Raw genomic sequence first — 16,371 nt, forward strand, 5'->3', positions numbered from 1 at the left:
CAAGTTCTCCCACACAAGGACTGCCTAGGAGCAATCCTGCTTTGCTAGCAAAACACAGTTCCCATGTGCCCTGTACTCCCACACACAAACCCACCGTGAACTTGCAGAACGAAACTACATTGCTGCTCTAAAATCTTTTATCCAGAGCCGAGATTGTCTGACTGCTAACCCTGTTCATCTCCAAGTAATCCCAGCACTTTGCTTGGCTAGAGGCTGGCTGTACTGGGAATAAATGCCCTTGCTCTCATTGCTGAGGGGTAACATCCAAAGAATAGGACAATACCATTTTCTGTTGTAATGCAGCATTATTCATAAACCAGCACCACACAAAGTTGCCAGGATGCTGGCAGTCTATTAAAATCAACAGCACAGGCAGGGGAAGTGGCAGCCTAAGCACCGCTGGACCAGCTCAAGTCTCATCAGAACTTAACCTGAACCTGCTCCAGCTGACAAAAACCAAACCTATAAGAGCTAAGTGCCAGCACACAGGCTAGAAAACACGTATATTTTGCTTCTGCATGGAAATGAAAATATGCCCCAGCGATCTTCACTTGAGCATGTCTGTCTCCTTTTTTCCTTTGTCTCTTACATTGATCAATGTTGTGGGTTTCAGAAGGTACAAGAAATCCTATGCTAGACAATTGTGAGAGGTTGAAGCCTGAAGATTTAGATCTATTTCAAATGGACTATCCTGTCCAGTGATGAATGATCTACTATCCATCAAAATGTCTCCTCTTTTCCCGAATCCTACACTCAGCACCAGCAGCATCTTGTAGCAGCGAGTTCCATATATCACTATGTACAGCATAGGAAAATACTTACTTTTATCGTCAAATTGCTACCTTTCACATTTTCTGAATGCAATCATCTAGTTCATCTACTAAGAAAAGTCATGTAGAAAAACATTTATTCTCCCTCTTCCATGTTGCTGATGGCTTTGGTTTTCACCCCGATGTCCCTCTGTGTTTGTCTCCCTGAGCTAACTAGCCCCATCTTAACAAGTGTCTCTATGTGCATCAGGCATTAGTGGGATTACCTGCTCAGAGGAGGAATGAACGGCAAGCAAAACCTAAAGGTCCTGTGCTGGAGCTGCGGATCCCAGCTCTGTGTCACAGCCCTGGGAAGTCACGTCTCCGGAGGAAACTTAGCTCACATTTTATACATTTGAGGAATTTGCAGAGTGCAATGTTTTTATCTCAGCGAGAAGGATCTCAGCCCCCCGCACTGCGCTGTGGGGGAAGCCAACAAGGCAGTTGATTGAACACTTGGGAACGTTGGCAAAGTAGATAAATTCAAGCTCTTAAGGAAAGACCTTTGGGAGCACTAATGTCACACGAGAGGGAGCTAGAAGAGACTTCAAGCTCTTAATTATGAGCCTGCACAGCTTAAAACGGCATGAAAGGATAAAGAACCAAGTTTTTATAAGTGTGCTGACCATGGGTTGGGGTGCAGTTTGGAGACATACCCCAGCCTGAAGGAATCGGTGGGGTCTGACCAGTGTCCCTTTTGAAGAGCAGGCTGTAGGCAGTCATGCCTGCACCTGAGAGGAAGGTGACGATAGCCACAGGTCTCATCCGTGCGCTGTATTTGTTAGTCTCTTATGGTACCGGTAGGTTTTAAATCGCAGTCCTGTTAGGCTGAGCTGCTTCCCAGAGATGCAGGGGCCTTGTCTGGGAGACAGACGATCTGGGGCTGTCTCAGCTCTGACGCTATCAGCTGCAGTGTCTCCCTTGTAAAGGGGGGGTAGTCATCCTGACAAACAGCTCTGTATGTGGGCAGGGAGTGCTCTTAATCACGTATGCAGAGTACTTTGAGATCTCTGGATGGGAAGTGGTGCGGACAAGCATAATGCTTATTAATAGAAGGGCCAGGAGCAAAAAGGGCAGAGTGATTCTAGACTTCTCCAGGGCCCTGCAGGTGTATGGGACCCGGCTTCCAGTCTGGCTTATTATCACCTTTTTAGGCTTCTTCTTTTATTAGGAAGAATTAAATACAAGGAGGAAGGGGACAGATATCATCTTTCCTGTGTACATCCTGCAGAATAATTGCAGAGCTTTCCCAGAGCAATTTTGCATGCTCAGTAAAGGGCATCTTTGGAGCCTATCAAATATCTCATCCCTCGTAGGCATATACATGAAGGCTTGCAGCATACGTCAGGAGATCTCTTTATTGCTCCCAAACAGTGCCCTGCTGGAATAGGAAAGGCAACTGAGAGTGCTGAAGAGGGGGAAGAGGTGGCCTTGGAAGAAGCTCTGGGAGGTGGATGGGGTTGTAAGGTGGCTCCTCATGGCTGGGACAGCAACATTGCCTCCCAATGCATCGATGGGAAGCTGGAGGTAGCAGGAGCCTGCAGCATCGGCACCCCGAGGGAGAGGGTCAGCAGAGGCTAGAGGTGTGCAGGGCAGTGCCGCTGGCAGGTGATTACTGTGGTGAAGAGGGGAGGAAAGCCATCCAGGGGTACGGACGGAGTGAATCCATCCCAGGTTCCTGCCAGCAAGCTGCTGGACAAAGGTACGACTTTGCTCTCAGACACTAAGGACATCTCCTGGCCTGCTGCTGAAGCAAAGGGAAGTTCCCTGCCAGAAAGCACCTCTACCCGTGCTTAACAGGCAAGAAGAAAGGATGCTGGGTACACAGGAGATATAGCCTTGAGCTGTCCAGTACCACCTTGGACACTCCACAGGGAAGATGCCATTAGACAACACAAGTGCTAATCACAAAAATGTTCCCAAGCCATGGAAATAATATGAATTTAAGGGCTGTACATTGTGGAAGTATATTCTCTCTTGCATACATTTAGCTGCTCTATAGCTCTGTACAGCTCCCTAGGCAACAGTCTTCCCAAATGACACCGTAACAAAGCCCAAAGGTGCGGGAGCCTTGCTCAGTAAAAATCCTTGCCATGGAGGCAAGTGTCCTCAGCCCATCTGCTTTACTTTCCATCCCGTCGCTGCTGAATGTCTTGCAAGTCAGGCTGAAGCCCTTCGCTGTAAAGGTGGCTGCATGTCAGCTATGCTCTGTGTCAGCTAGCTTAATTGCTTTGGGATTGCAATGTTGCCTAAATGGTTTATCAATTATTGTAATTATTATTATTACTACTACACTGAAAATGCCAAAGAAGCCAAGAACTTTAATTTGATCTCATCCGATTCCTGAAATACCCGATACTACACGGTAGCTGCTCAGCGCATCTACCTCTGTATATTAACTGCCCTGCGGAGCCTTAATTCAGTGCAGACCGAAGTGCCCTGAAAGCGATACTGAAGCCTCTTCCAGGAGGGGAGGAATCCCAGCCACCGGGCTCCTGGCCTCGCGCTGGGCCGGCACAGCATGCGCTCGGCTGCTGGTGCTCACGTACGGTCTGTGTCCCAGGCGTGCCTGCTAACAGACAGCTTCCAGGAAACCACGGAGCAGGCACCGACCGAAAAGCGATCCTGGCCCCCACATCCTGCTTCAAGGCACAGAGAAAAGGGGATTGGCAGCATGCACAGCTGCCAACAGATGTGACACAGGCTGTCACACGCCAGTGCCCCCCTCCTGCCCTGTAACCCTCTCTATTACCTGAGACTGATCTCCCCCATAATCTCCTACCAAGATATCTTATTTCACAGTAACCACAGCCCCCCTTCTGTGAGGATCCCGTCCTGCTGTCTCTCTGCACCCATCTTCCAACTCACTATATGGCCCCTGCTCCTAGCGCTGTCTGAGGCTGGTTGGCGGTCCAGGGATGCAAGGTATGAACCTCACTATCCATTTTTCCCTTTTTGCACCAGACGAGACTTAAGCCTGAGCAGAGGTGAGTGATCAGACCCGTATGTGAAGCCATGGTACCCTGCTATATTCTGCGCATACGTGCTTTGCACAAGGAGGCCTCCTCCGGGTCCAGGAAAGGAGCTGAAAGCACCTGCAGAGGCTGCATCGTTCATGCTCCCCCACTCACTCCCTGAGCTGTGCAGGCTTCAAGTTGCCGGATGGGTATTTATTGCTTGTCATTATTGCTCTGCTACAGAAATGCTTGGTGCTGCCCCGCTGATACCAACTCCCTTTCTCCCAGGCAGGCACAGAAATTGCCCCTTGGCAGGTTTGCCTAAGGAATTACTGAGGAACCAGCTGCTTCTCTCCGGATTTGCAGCACCCGAGGGTTTCTCCCTCTCATGCAGCTGCTGAGCCTACTCCTTCTCCTTCCCTGTCCCCGGGCTGGATGGGCAAGTGGCGGGAGCCGGAGGGTGAAAAAAAGTTCTTTCCAACTCACCTAGGAACATCTGCCCCAAACTCTGCTCCAGAAAACCAGCAAGTGCATCCCTCGGCAGACACCCGCGTACCAGGCAGAGGTGAAAAGGGCCAGAGACCTTCCCCAGCCCTCCTGCTCTTGCCCCGTCCCAGTCCACCTCTCTCCAGAAAGAAGCCCCCAGCTCCTCACGGGGATGCCCGCTCGGGGTTGGTTCCCACCGAGGCCGTGTGTGACAGACCCCGCCGCCCCTCTGTCTTTCGGCTTCCCCGGTTTCTCTTACGAAGAGGCGCAATAAAACCTGCCGGGGAGCAGCGGCGTGCCCGGGACCCGCGTTTGGGTAACCTGGTGGGAAATGCCCCCCCCCGGCGTTGGCTCGGCAGCTGCTGCAGCCACGGGTGGACAGACACCAGGACTGGGGGCATCTCCCCACAGCTGGAAAATTCCAGTCTGGGAGTGAGATGTTGCTCCTCCGGAAGGTGCCCGGGTCGGGAGGGGGTGCAAGGACGGGGGTTTCCCCGTGAAGCGCGGAGCCGGTTCGAGCGCTGGGCACGGGTGAAGTCTGAGGACCCGGCTGCTGATCGCGGGGCAGGGTAGCCCTCCCAGGGCCAAGCGCTGGGCATCCGGGGGACCGCAAGGTCATCCCTGCATCCCCAGCGCCCCTCCCACCCCCAAAATCCCGGTGGCCGGAGGGAGGGGGGGGTCCCGCTTACCTGGCGAGATGCGCCGGTCACGGCGGAGATGCCGGAGCGCCGAGCGCGGGGCGGCACCGCGCCGGGGGCTGACGGGGAAGCATCGCCCGCCGCCGGGCGGAGGTGTGTCCTCCCCGCCGGCCCTGCCGCGGTGGGACCGGGACCGGGACCGGGACCGGCCCGTCGGTGCTGCCGGCGGATGGCGGTGACCGCCTTCAGACGGCGCCGGCGATGCGGCTACGCGCGGCGCGGAGCCGATTTAAGGCCACCCTGTGCCGGGGGTGGGGGGGGGGGGGAGCGCCGAGGGCCGCCCGCAGCCGATTCCTGCGCGCCGCGCATCCTGCGGAGCCACCTTAAGAGGGGAAGGGGCGAGAGCGGAGCCGGCGAGGGGGGGAAGGAGCGGCGAGAAGGCGACCCGAGCCGCGGAGCGGGGAGAAGGCGAGCGGGGCCGGGTACCGCCGCAGCGCTGTCCCCGCTGCCCGGAGCGCCGCGCCGCCCAACGCGGGGCCGGGGTCGGCGACGGGGCGCGGGGCCCTTTCCCTCGAAAGGGGAGGTTTCCCTTCCCCGGGCCCGGCCGGTGCTCTCCCCGCTGAAGGCGAGGGGGTGGGATGTTTTTGTCGGTCCCGGGGGGCTCGTTTTGCTGCTACCCGGGTGCTGGAATGATTTCTCGTTCCCCACTCAGGCTCCGGCTGCTCCAAGGAGGAGCCACCTGCCATCGCTCCAGACCGTGAGGGTTGACTAACGATAAGGCGACTTATGGGGCACGGCCCAAAGCTGGGGGGCCACAGTGCTTCTGGGCTTTGGTCTCCCCACTTGCTGCTTGATGGCTTACATCGCTGCTGTGTGCCTCAGTTTCCCTTCTAGCTCTGAGGTAGGCAAAGGCGTGTCAGTGCAGCCGCTTCCCGCTGCAGCGGCCGCTGGGTGATTTCTTGCTTTGGCCACATGAGCAGCCACAGCGAACAGTTTGTCCGGCAGTCTCTGGCTAGGAGCAGGTTATGTGGGAGCAGAAGACAGGCCGGCTTTGGTTTTCCTCTGCCTGCCTCCCTTATGAGCTGTGTCTCGCAGCCATAAAGTCAGCATGCTGCTTGAAGAGGGGTGTGTGAAGCAGCTCTTCAGCCCCTCAATGGGGCCGAATGCACAGAGGGCAGAAGTGAGGGCTGTCACACCTCAGTCCTGCTCTAAGAGACTTCTTTCCAGCCTTCTCCTCACACGTGACTAGCCACATCCCAGGAGTTTCTCCTGAAGAGGTTGCCACAGCTTTCAGCAAACCATGAGGCGCAGAAGGTAGCACAGTCCCAGGCTCAGGTGGGGACTTGTTGATCAAGTTTGGCTGCAGGTAACAAAGCTCCTGCTGTGGGATACACTAAGCAGGGCAAAATGTTTTGAGATCCTTGGCTGGAAAGTGCTCTTGGAGAAGAACAAGAGAAGTCTGTCTTCTCGGGTTAGCTGGCAGGTCTCAGCCATGTTTCTGGAGCTGATGTTTCTGAAAACACCTCAGAAACAAAGACATCAAGTGACATTTTACAGTCCCAATGACATTTACAGAGTGCAACACAAAGGTGAACCCAACATGGGCAAAGCAGCAGGCGTGTGCATGCCAGTGCCTTTGCTCACCTGCTTCTCCCCTTGCCAAAGGGATGCTCTGAGCCAGACGTGTTCAGCGCCCAGGCAGGACCTACTGCCACGCTCACCGCTGCTGTGCTGACACGCTCACCGCTGCTGTGCTCACAGCTGTGCAGACCTGCTGGCTGTGTCCCCATGCACCTTTCCCTCGGCCAGAGCAGGGCATGAATTGCCGCTCTCCTTCACCATCTGTGTTGAGGGCTGGTACTATCCTGCCCTGGCATCCCAGGCTGCCCTCACTGGGAGGAAGCCATCCATCCATCCACCCGCCCATCCGTCCTCCGGCCTAAAGTCTCCAGGTTGTACAGTGAGCCCAGAAGAGTCCTGTGCGCTCAGGGCTGAAAGCCAGTGTGTGGGTGTCAGGAAACAGTGAGACGCTTCCCCACAGATGGCTCAGCAGAAGCCTGAATTACTCCTGCACTACTGGCAGAAGCATCACCCTGCTCCAAGAATTAGCTAGCTGAGATACTCCAGCTCTGCAGCACCTTGGTTTTAGGCAAACCTATACCAAAGAAATTGATTGCCTACCCCTGCAAGGCATTAAGTGTCTCAGCATCCCCCAGGACAGGACAGAGACTTTATCTTCCTTCTGTGGCTGGGGAAGGGACTTGCGAAGGAGATAATTGACTGATTATTAGCCACAGACATCTGTGTGGTCAGTGAGTTGGAGACAGTCCTTGGGGGAACAGCTTAACACTGGATCTCTCTGGGAGAGGCTGGTTAAGAAGGACTTTCATTCCTGGAGATCTCTCCTGAGTGCAAAGGCAGGAGGAAGAGATCAGATCCAAGGCTGGTGGCAATTCTGGAAGCCCAAACCACTCAGACTTTTCTTACTCATGCTCCAGGCTCTCCCTTTTAATGTCTACAACCTTTGACATGACTGTTTCACTGCTACACATAGAGCCACAGTTTAGGCAGTGCATGCCATGGTTGGACTGGAGGGGCTGAGGGCCAGCACCGGAGGAATATTCTCCCCCTGCACCTGGTCAGAGCTGGCTCCTGGCACAAGCCAGTTGGGTCTTGGGAAGGTGGGTCTGTGCAGAGCCATTTCTTTTGGCTAGAGCAGTCAGAGTAGTTTTATTGGAGGGGACAGTGAGGTATCCAGTGTGCAATAACCTTCCTTATCCCTCCTGAATGCACTGCCTGGGGCAGTCTGTGTTCCCAGCCACATGGCAGCAGAGCTGCTGCACTGGTAAGACCTTCCTCCTTCCGCTGCCACCACGTCTGTGTCCAGCCCAGAAAAATGCAGCAATCTGCACTCCAGTGTTCTGGGTGGCAGCTCTTCCCCGGCACGCTATGCCTTCCTAGGCCATCTGCCCCTCTCTCTGCCCACACTTCCTCCACTGAAAGTACAACATAATGTGAAAATCTCCATGAAATCTCCATCCTGAGGTCGCCACAAAGTTAAGCTCCTTCCCAAGCGATAAGTGCTTCACGATCCTGGAAGGGATGCTGCTGGAGAGGGTAGCTTGTTGTAGCAATCTGTACACAATTTATTCCTGCAATTGGTTTTACTTGTTTTTTCACTGCCATGCCCTAAGGGGCCTGATGCTGTGTCAGCCTTGAGGCAGATCCACAGCCCACATCCCTGAGTCTTGCAGCAGTAAGTCACAGGAGAGGAAACGCTGTGGAAAACGTTCCCTGACTCGTGCTGCAGAGTAAGCTGTGCCTCAGCACTGCGAGCCTCCCAAGGTCTTACTCCATCTGGGCTGAGTGGCTGCAGCTGCTCCCCGCTCTCCTGGCTCGCTGCTCCTGCTCCTCCGAGCAATGCACGGCACCGCAAGCGTCTGAGGCACCTTACAGGACTGGGAGGAGTGAGTTGTTCATGCTTAGCACCCTCCCCTCTGCCGAGGGATTTGGCTATAGGGCAGCAGGGTCCTTGACGGTGTCCTCTGCTGTGGGTGGGTGTGTGATGCTGTGGGTACACATCTGTTAGCAGCTGCGCTGAGAACTTGCCTCTTCATTGCACTCAAGGCAGGGGAGGAGCAAGCAGAGATGTTGCTGGTTCGTGGCTGGTGTGGTGCATTTTACAAAGAAAAGGTGAGGAAGAGCCGCCAGCAGCCCTGGAGGAAAGGCAGAGAGGGGATGTGGAGGCAGGAGGGAAACCTACTGAAAAGGTCAGTCAAGAGTCATGCCCACAGGTGACATGGCCTGTAAAGCATTGCTAGGGAGTGGTATTGCCTCTGTAGATACACGTCTCAAAATGCTGCATGCACTATGGTGAGTGAAACCTTCCCTGTGAGCTGAGGAGGTGGCACTCCCTTTCTGCTGAGAGTGGGGGTGACCCCTGGAGAAGACAAGTGGTTCCCACAAAGTCACCCCTGAAATCCATGTTTGAGGGACACGATGAAACCCCGGTGGTCTTGCCTGCCAAGCCCCTGGTCAGGCTACAGACGGATCCTATTTTCAGAGAGCTTGCTGAGCTATCTTCTGCCTAGCCACTGCTCTGTCCCCAGAGTGTCCCCCCCTTCCCAACTCCTCTTCTTCCCAGCCTTCTGGATGTGTTGAAGGAGTGATGGCAGGAGATGGGGAGGGGGGTCAGGTGCATGTCTCCCAAGGTCCAAAGCTGTGGCAGTGTCTCTCTCCTCATTGTAAATCTGCCTCAGAAGATGTGTGACAGAACAAGCAGTCCTTGATCTAAAACCTGCCATCCTTTGAAGAGCCTGTGCTTCAGCGAAGCAGCCGGCAATTGCTGCCTGAAGAAAGCTGAAAAGCCGCTCTGCAAGCTCTGCAGTTTCATTTCTCTCCCCCTTGAAGCACCAGAACTGTACACTAATCAAGCTATTTCTGCTACAAGCTGGGGAGGAAAGAAAGAGAGATTGTTAGTGTTATTGCTATTTTTAAATACTTTGCAGGCTCTCAAATAGGATGATGATGGGGGCCGTATAAGGACCCAGACAGAGACAGATTGATGTGTGGTAAACGCATCTGTTATTCTTCAATTGGGAGGCAGCTCTTTCGGCGGCGCAACTCCAAAGGTACACCAAGGAGCCGCTGCGAAAAGCCGACAGGGCTTCGGCTCGGTGCTCCCAGAGCTCTCTGCCTCTTAGCCATCCGCGAGGCTGCAAAGGGGCTCCGAGCTTGCAAAAAACTCCTGGAAATCTGCTTACAGTTACGCAGCATGTGTAAGGGTCGCTGCGTGCACGCCAGAGGCTTCACGCATCTTCTGCGTGGGTTGAGCAATTGCCTGCCTCTGCGCGTACCTTGCACCCTAGGGATGGGGTCTATTTGTGAAAGGCTGGAGAGAACCTGAGTGACTGCCTTTCCTCAGATCCTACAAAACTAAATCGCTCCTGCCCACCAGCTAAAGAAATGCAGAACAAAAGAAAGTCTCAAGCTTTGGTCTTACCCCAGCAGCGGGGAACAGTCCCACATGACAGGGGGAGCACAGGATGGGAGCGGGGAGGTGAGAAGGAATGTTATACTGATGGAGAAGTTTAAAGAAACCCAAGCTCAGGTGACAAATTCAGATTGAATTTTCCCTAGCCCCAGTAGCAGGTGAGAAACTTAAAGATACATAGCCATCACCTGAAGGCAGTGAGCCCTTCTGGTCTCCCTGAACTATTGAGCTGTTTGTGCAGGGGTTCCATATCCCCCTCCTCCCCTCCCCCAGGGGATGGCACTTCAGTATCCCGCCCCTCTGGAAAACTTTTGCAGAGGGAAAATATCTGTTTACCTTTCAATCGATTTGCGAGCCATCCTTTAATGTCAAGCAGAGAGTTATAAGCTGATGGTTGATTTCTATAGGATGGCTTAAAAAAAAAAAGTCACTCTCTATTAAAATGTCAACTTTAAGAATAATTTCTATGCCATTCTGTCAGTCTCATCTCTGTTAAATTCAATAAGGCTTTTCCATAAAGGTAAGTAACTGCTTTTATGAGAAACTGCTTCTTAAGTGAGCTATACGTTGAAGGCATGGGCCAGATCCTCCATGCCATTACATCGAATTGATGCAGGAGTAGCTTTTGAAAGTGCTGTTGTGCAGACCCCAACCTCCCCGAGGAGATGCTGCCGCTCAACACGCACTGACCGCAGCAGAACTCTCTGCACCGCCATTCTAACAAGCCGATATTAATCTCACGTCCAGAAGGATGCGAAGGGCCCTGCTTTGCACAACCACTGTACTGACAGCGATGTCAAGTCGTCCTTTTTCCAAAAGTGGACCATGACACGTCCTTTGTCTGTTCCCTTTGGGAGGCAGAGGGAGCTGGGGGTGGAGAACAGAGGGCAGTTGTCACCCAGCTCCTTGGTTATATGAGAAAGTGGCTTCTGTTTCCGAGCTTCTCTCTGTTCCACGTCTTTCATCGCCATCGAATTAAACAAGACTTTCTTTTGTACGAGGGGAATGAATGGTCCGCGTAAGGGTCAAACAGCACTGCCTGCACAGGCTGGAACCTGCCTCACACAGTATGGGCTTGTCCTGGAGATACACAATCGCGGTCAGTTGTGCGTGCCCCCAAGGCTGGCTCCCTTCCTGGCACTGGACACACGGGGGCAGAGTCCATGCGTCCAGGCAGGGAAGGAGGCAAATGCCAGGGCAGCGCGGTCCTCTGCAACATCCAGTGCTGCGTCTGTGCAACATCTAGTGCCTGAGCAGGGCTTTTCTGCGCTTGGGGCTCCCCCCTCGCTGGGTTACTGCTTGGATGGGAACCTGAGCACGACGGCGGTTCGGTGGAGTCGCAGCTGTAAAGTCCTGTATGGAAGACCTACGCTTGGAGGTCAGACAGGAAATTTCTCTTGGTGTGGCGGTGTTCTGGTCTGGGTAACAGCTCTAGTTGTGATTTTTTTGGTTTTTAAATGAGAGGCAGCCATGAATCCCTATGGATTCTCTGAGTCAGCTGCATGCCTCCTGTAACACAAGCGTGTGAAGAGATCTCACAAATGCGACAGAAGCTTTTGATCACCCTCTGCTAGAACAGCATCTGCCTCCTGCTGTGGGTTATGGACACACAGAAAGATGCATGCTGGTCTTTGCTGATACACATCTAGATGTTTGTTCATCCAGTCGTCTTGTGCGTACGGGTTCCTCTGACTATGTCAACTACTGCCACCAGCCTTGCAAGGCTGGGCAGCTGAGTCCGGGCAGAGCCTTCCCTCGTGGCAGGTCTGAATCTGTTGATGAGAGAGCGGAATTTGTCAATGTGGAGACGTACATGGTGTGCAGCTTGATTTGCAATGTGGTTTGTCTAAGCCTGCCATCTCTCCCTTAACATGAACAGCCTCCACCACTCTAATGGAGTCCTGCTTAGGTTTCTGCTTGGGAGATAGGTTGGCCATTACTGCTTCAATGCATTTAACATTCCTCACGTGCTTTCTGGAAATCTCCTGAGCACTGTTCAGGCCAAGGTGATTACTGCTGTGCTGAATGGCATGGCAAAAAAAAAGAAAAAAGAGCCGAATGCCGAGACGTGCTGTTTCCCTGTCAATCAGCAGTGAAGAACTGTGTGTCCATGGGCGAAACCAGAACTTGAACAGGACAACAGGCTACAAATGAAAGGGTCTGTGGAAGTACTAGTGACTCTTGTTGATTACTATATTGTGCTGTACTAGGAAATGGAAAGGCCATTGTGCTGGGCTTTTTGTTAAAGGCACCTCAACATTTAAGCTGTCACTTTTGAGTGCTTGTAATGCATGACCAGTTCAGTAATTTTTGCAATATGAAACTCTCTCTCCAGCCTGAAACAGACCATTACAAAGTGGTGCTGGGACAATGTGATGTGATGGTGCCCTAAGAGGGCTCAGAAAGCTTTCAGACCCCTGGACAATCCTCTGCAAGGGTTGTGCTTATGCTGATGGGCTGCCTTTAAGAACAAGAGGCAGTCCCACCCAACCTGAAACAGGTGGAAATACTCTCTGTGCAAAGAAACGGGATGAGCTTATGAGAACTGATATGGAATTCCCTTCCTCTCCATCCTCCTCCATCTGCTGACCTCATCTCAGTGCTGAAGAGGCCACTCTGCGTGGGAGACTCAAATGGCAATTCAGACTTTGGGCTTGTTTGGCTCTCAGCACCTCGCCCACACAAACCCTGCCAATAGTCATTATTGTGATGTCTTCAGAGCTACTTCCAGTGAGAAATATTGGGAGAAAAATGATGGGTGGATGTAACATAATGTGCTGACACCACATGCACCTCATATCCCCTCCTTATTTCAGTCTCATCTGTGGTGAAAGGCCTCCTTGTTATTTCTGCACTTCCCATCTCAGAATCAGCCAAGGATCAGGCCAGGGACGTGAAATAAGCGTGAATGTAAATAAGTTCCATGTATGTGTGCATGCATGTGTGTCCCTACATGGATGTGTGTGCACACTGATACTGCACACCAGTGCTGCTCAACAAGTAAAATAGATGTCAACTCCTTGAAGAAGCCATGGTTCATCCTTCACCTGTCTTTGCAGATCTAATTTTGTCAGGCAGGACTAATTTTGTCAATAGGGCATCTATATGCAACATTGACCTAAGGAGAGCTAATACTCTCAATAAGAAAGAGAGTACACATTTACTTTTGCATCCTTTAAGACTTGAATATGCTGGGAAGCTGAGTAGTGTGGCAATAGAATAACAGTTACTGCTCCAGCTATGTTAACTCCCTCATGTGCATAATCTGTTCTGGAATAAGAGTAATTACTCCAAAGTAAGAAAATGCTTTTATTCTAGAACAGCATTTCCCTGAGGGTGAATTATACCAAGAGCAGAGAATGAACTAGTTTTTCCTGCCTTATCAAACTTCAGGATGCAAAAATTGTTTTCTGATCTGCACCAGAATGAAAATCAGATTCTTCTGAGATTTTTCAGGGAAAATAAATCGGAGAGGTCAGGAAGAGCTCCTTAGCAGCCTGCTGATCAGTGTCTGCTATGGGCGGGGGATCCACAATTTGAGGTCCCTTGACTGTCTGATTCACGGATGGACATTTATTTGGAAATTCTGCTTAAAAGGAAATGTCCTGCAAACACTTCACTGTAATAAGTGCGTGTTCTGACTCCTACTGTCTCTGTTTTTTTTTTTCTTTTTAGTTGAAATGTGCTTGTCCTTGAGAAAAGCTTCATCTTTGATAAAATCAGTTGGTATTTTCCAATGAAACACTGGTTTGTTAAAAAATTCATGACCAGCCTTAGTAGTATTAGCATAGATTTAATGGTATAATTATCTAACTATAGTTATGCTGGTCAGTTCCCTGAGGAACTAAAGCTCTAAGCTAATTTTTTCGTGTGTGTTTGAGCTCAAATGATAATGCAAGTAATCCTCTCCCCCGAACATCAGCATCTCGTCTCTTCCCTGAGACTGCCCTAGCTAGCAGTGCTCAGCAGCACCTACGTGATCCTGCCTGTGCCCCCTCCTGCCCTGCAGCCCCCTGCCCTGCCCTTCCCGGGCTCCCCACGCATACGCTAACATCTGTTGCAAGGTGGGATCCTCCTGAGGTTTCAGCAGCGCCTCGCCTTTCTAATACGCAAAATCCCCACCGTGTCAGGGCCTTACCCCCCTCGCTCTCCGTTTGCAGCATTGCTAGCACCCAGGACTGCTCTCCAGCTGGTTGACCTTGAAGCAGCAAGCTCCGTTGTCTCGTCACCAGCCTGCCCGCCCGCCAGCTTGCCTTTGCCTTCCCACTGCATCCTCCCCCTCCACAGGCACACTTTGAGCTTGCTGTAGCATCTGCTGCCCTCTCATTTGGAGTCTCGCAGTGAACGCTGCTGCCCTCAGCTAACTGTCAGTATTTATCATGACATCCCATTAGCACAATCCACGCTAATGACTGTGAAAGATGCATCCATTTCCCTTTTCTAAAGGGCTTCCGCTGGCTGAAATCCAGCTGCAGGGTGAGGTTGGGGAGGGTAGCAGGGGGACAAATCTTCGTGTTGACAGAGCAAAGCATACACATCATTACCGAGTGCTCTTCTCTCTAGCGGCTTGGCAGCTGTCAGGGGCGAGTGAGGGATTCCTCTCTTGGTGGCTTAGCGCTCAGTCAGGGCACTGCAAGGTGTGAGACGGCCGGGGGAGATGGGGGGATCGCCTGCCTTTTGCCATCCGTACGGACAGGGCGGCTTTCCAGTCAACCAGACTGCAATTAGCCAAAGCTGCCGCTTCTCTCTGAAGCGTGCGTTGTTAAATCTGCAGTGGTAGGCCCAGTGTGGAAGAGCCAGGAGATAGGATGCAAAAAGTTTTTAGGCAGCCCCTTGGGAAGGGGATGTATGTGGTGGGGAGAGGGAGCAGGACTGGAGAACCATGATGCCTACAGAGCGCTCAGTTCACCCCAAATGTGCGGGTCTCTGCTCCTGGGGTCTATATTTATGTGGCCCCACTTTGATCTTTCCTCCCCAAATGGCCCACAGGGAAGAAGGATTCACTTCTCCCAGACATCCAGCATCCTTCCCCAACTCCTTCCCAACACCTTCTTAATCCAAATCCTGTTTGTGACCCTTTCATCTGTCTGAATGGGACTTTACTGCAAAGGAACTGAGTAACTTGACTAACACTGGAGAGAGGAAGTAGGTCCATGGGAGATGCTTGTAGCTCCTGCTGTGCTGTGTCATTCTAGGTAGAGATAAATCAGTTCTGTTACAATGAGACCAAAAAACGAGGGTTACGAGAAATCAGGTTTGTATTCTGAGCCAAAGCCTGATCTCTTGCAGCAATCCCTTGTGGATGTTTTGGTTCAGGTGAAGGTGGAAGAATGTATGGTGAGCAGAAACCCATGGCAATCAAACGTAGTGGCATTGTTGCCTTCTTAGGACCTGGCACCATTTTCTCCTTGCCCCTCTCACGTCCTGACTCCGAAAACTCCCACTCGCTGCTGGCACAGATCTGTGTTACCTAGCACAGAGGCCACCATACAAGTGAAACGAAGTAGAGAGACCTTCCATCTCTGCCCACAGGAAACTTTTCCATGATCCAGTGCAACTTTGCTCACGTAACTTTCCTGACACCAAGTTGGAAATAACCCCTTTTTCTCCTACTTATGCCAGCTTGTCTCCGTGCCTCCTTAGCAGCCTTGCCCTTTAGCTATTGATGAATAGCTGTGTTCGCTTTTCGTCATCTATTATCCCACAGATATAGATTTAACTTCTGTAATACTTGCTGTAAATTTGACCTTCTAGCCCTCTGACTGGTCTCATCATTTTTCTCTGATCTCCAGTTCCAGAAATTGCCAGAAGTGCTACAAGTAAACAGCTGATGTAAACTCTTGACAGAGTCAGATTTTTTCCCCATCTTTGTTAGGTGCCCAAAGCAACAAGGACCATTTTCAGCACATTTTTATATTAAAACTTTCTGTTTAGTTGGTGCTTCCTCTCCCTAGGACCTATGCTGTTACCAGAAACCTTTCACATATCTTCTATTTGCTGAGTATGTGCTAGCAATATTTTAGCCTTGACTTTTTAAAATGAATCCCATCTGGACATTTCTTGCTGAGGTTTCCAATCTCTCTCACTCTGTTCCTTGTTTGCTTTGGTCTTCATTATTTCATCCCCAAGGATCCAAGAAATGGTTCTATACTCCTCCTTTGATGTCTATCCTTGTCTCCACTGCCTGTATGCTCTCCTTTTGCATTTTAATTCATTGAGAAGTTCCTTGCTTATCCAAATGGGCCTTATGCTGAAATACCCAGTCTTCCTGCCCAATAAGATTGTTTGTTCCTAAGCTCACAATAATTTTCCTTTAAGAAACAGTCAGCTCTCCTGGGTACTTAACCCCTCATGGCAGCTTCTCAAGTGGTTCCACCTAGAAAGTCTCTAAAAAAAGACAAAGATTGTTCTGTGGAAGTCCAGAGTATTAACTGTTGTTTACCTTCCCAGCCATCCTCTAGATATTAAATTCAATTATTGTATGGTTA

General features: G+C 51.5%; 1 protein-coding gene across 6 annotated transcripts in view; it reads right to left on the minus strand.

Annotated features, from left to right (window-relative positions):
• LOC104634487 (galactosylgalactosylxylosylprotein 3-beta-glucuronosyltransferase 1) overlaps nt 1-5,163 on the minus strand; it is a 30,516-nt gene extending 25,353 nt beyond the window's left edge. For 4 of the 6 annotated variants that reach the window (XM_075765326.1, XM_075765291.1, XM_075765308.1 and 1 more), the window contains exon 1: nt 4,942-5,163. The gene's annotated coding sequence lies outside the window, so the exon portion shown is untranslated. The remainder of the gene's footprint in view (nt 1-4,941) is intronic. The other 2 variants (XM_075765318.1, XM_075765335.1) reach the window with 2 other exon arrangements.
• Between the last annotated feature and the right edge of the window lie 11,208 nt (nt 5,164-16,371).

This window comes from Balearica regulorum, chromosome 1 (genome assembly GCF_011004875.1).
Source record: "Balearica regulorum gibbericeps isolate bBalReg1 chromosome 1, bBalReg1.pri, whole genome shotgun sequence".
Classification (NCBI taxonomy): domain Eukaryota; kingdom Metazoa; phylum Chordata; class Aves; order Gruiformes; family Gruidae; genus Balearica; species Balearica regulorum.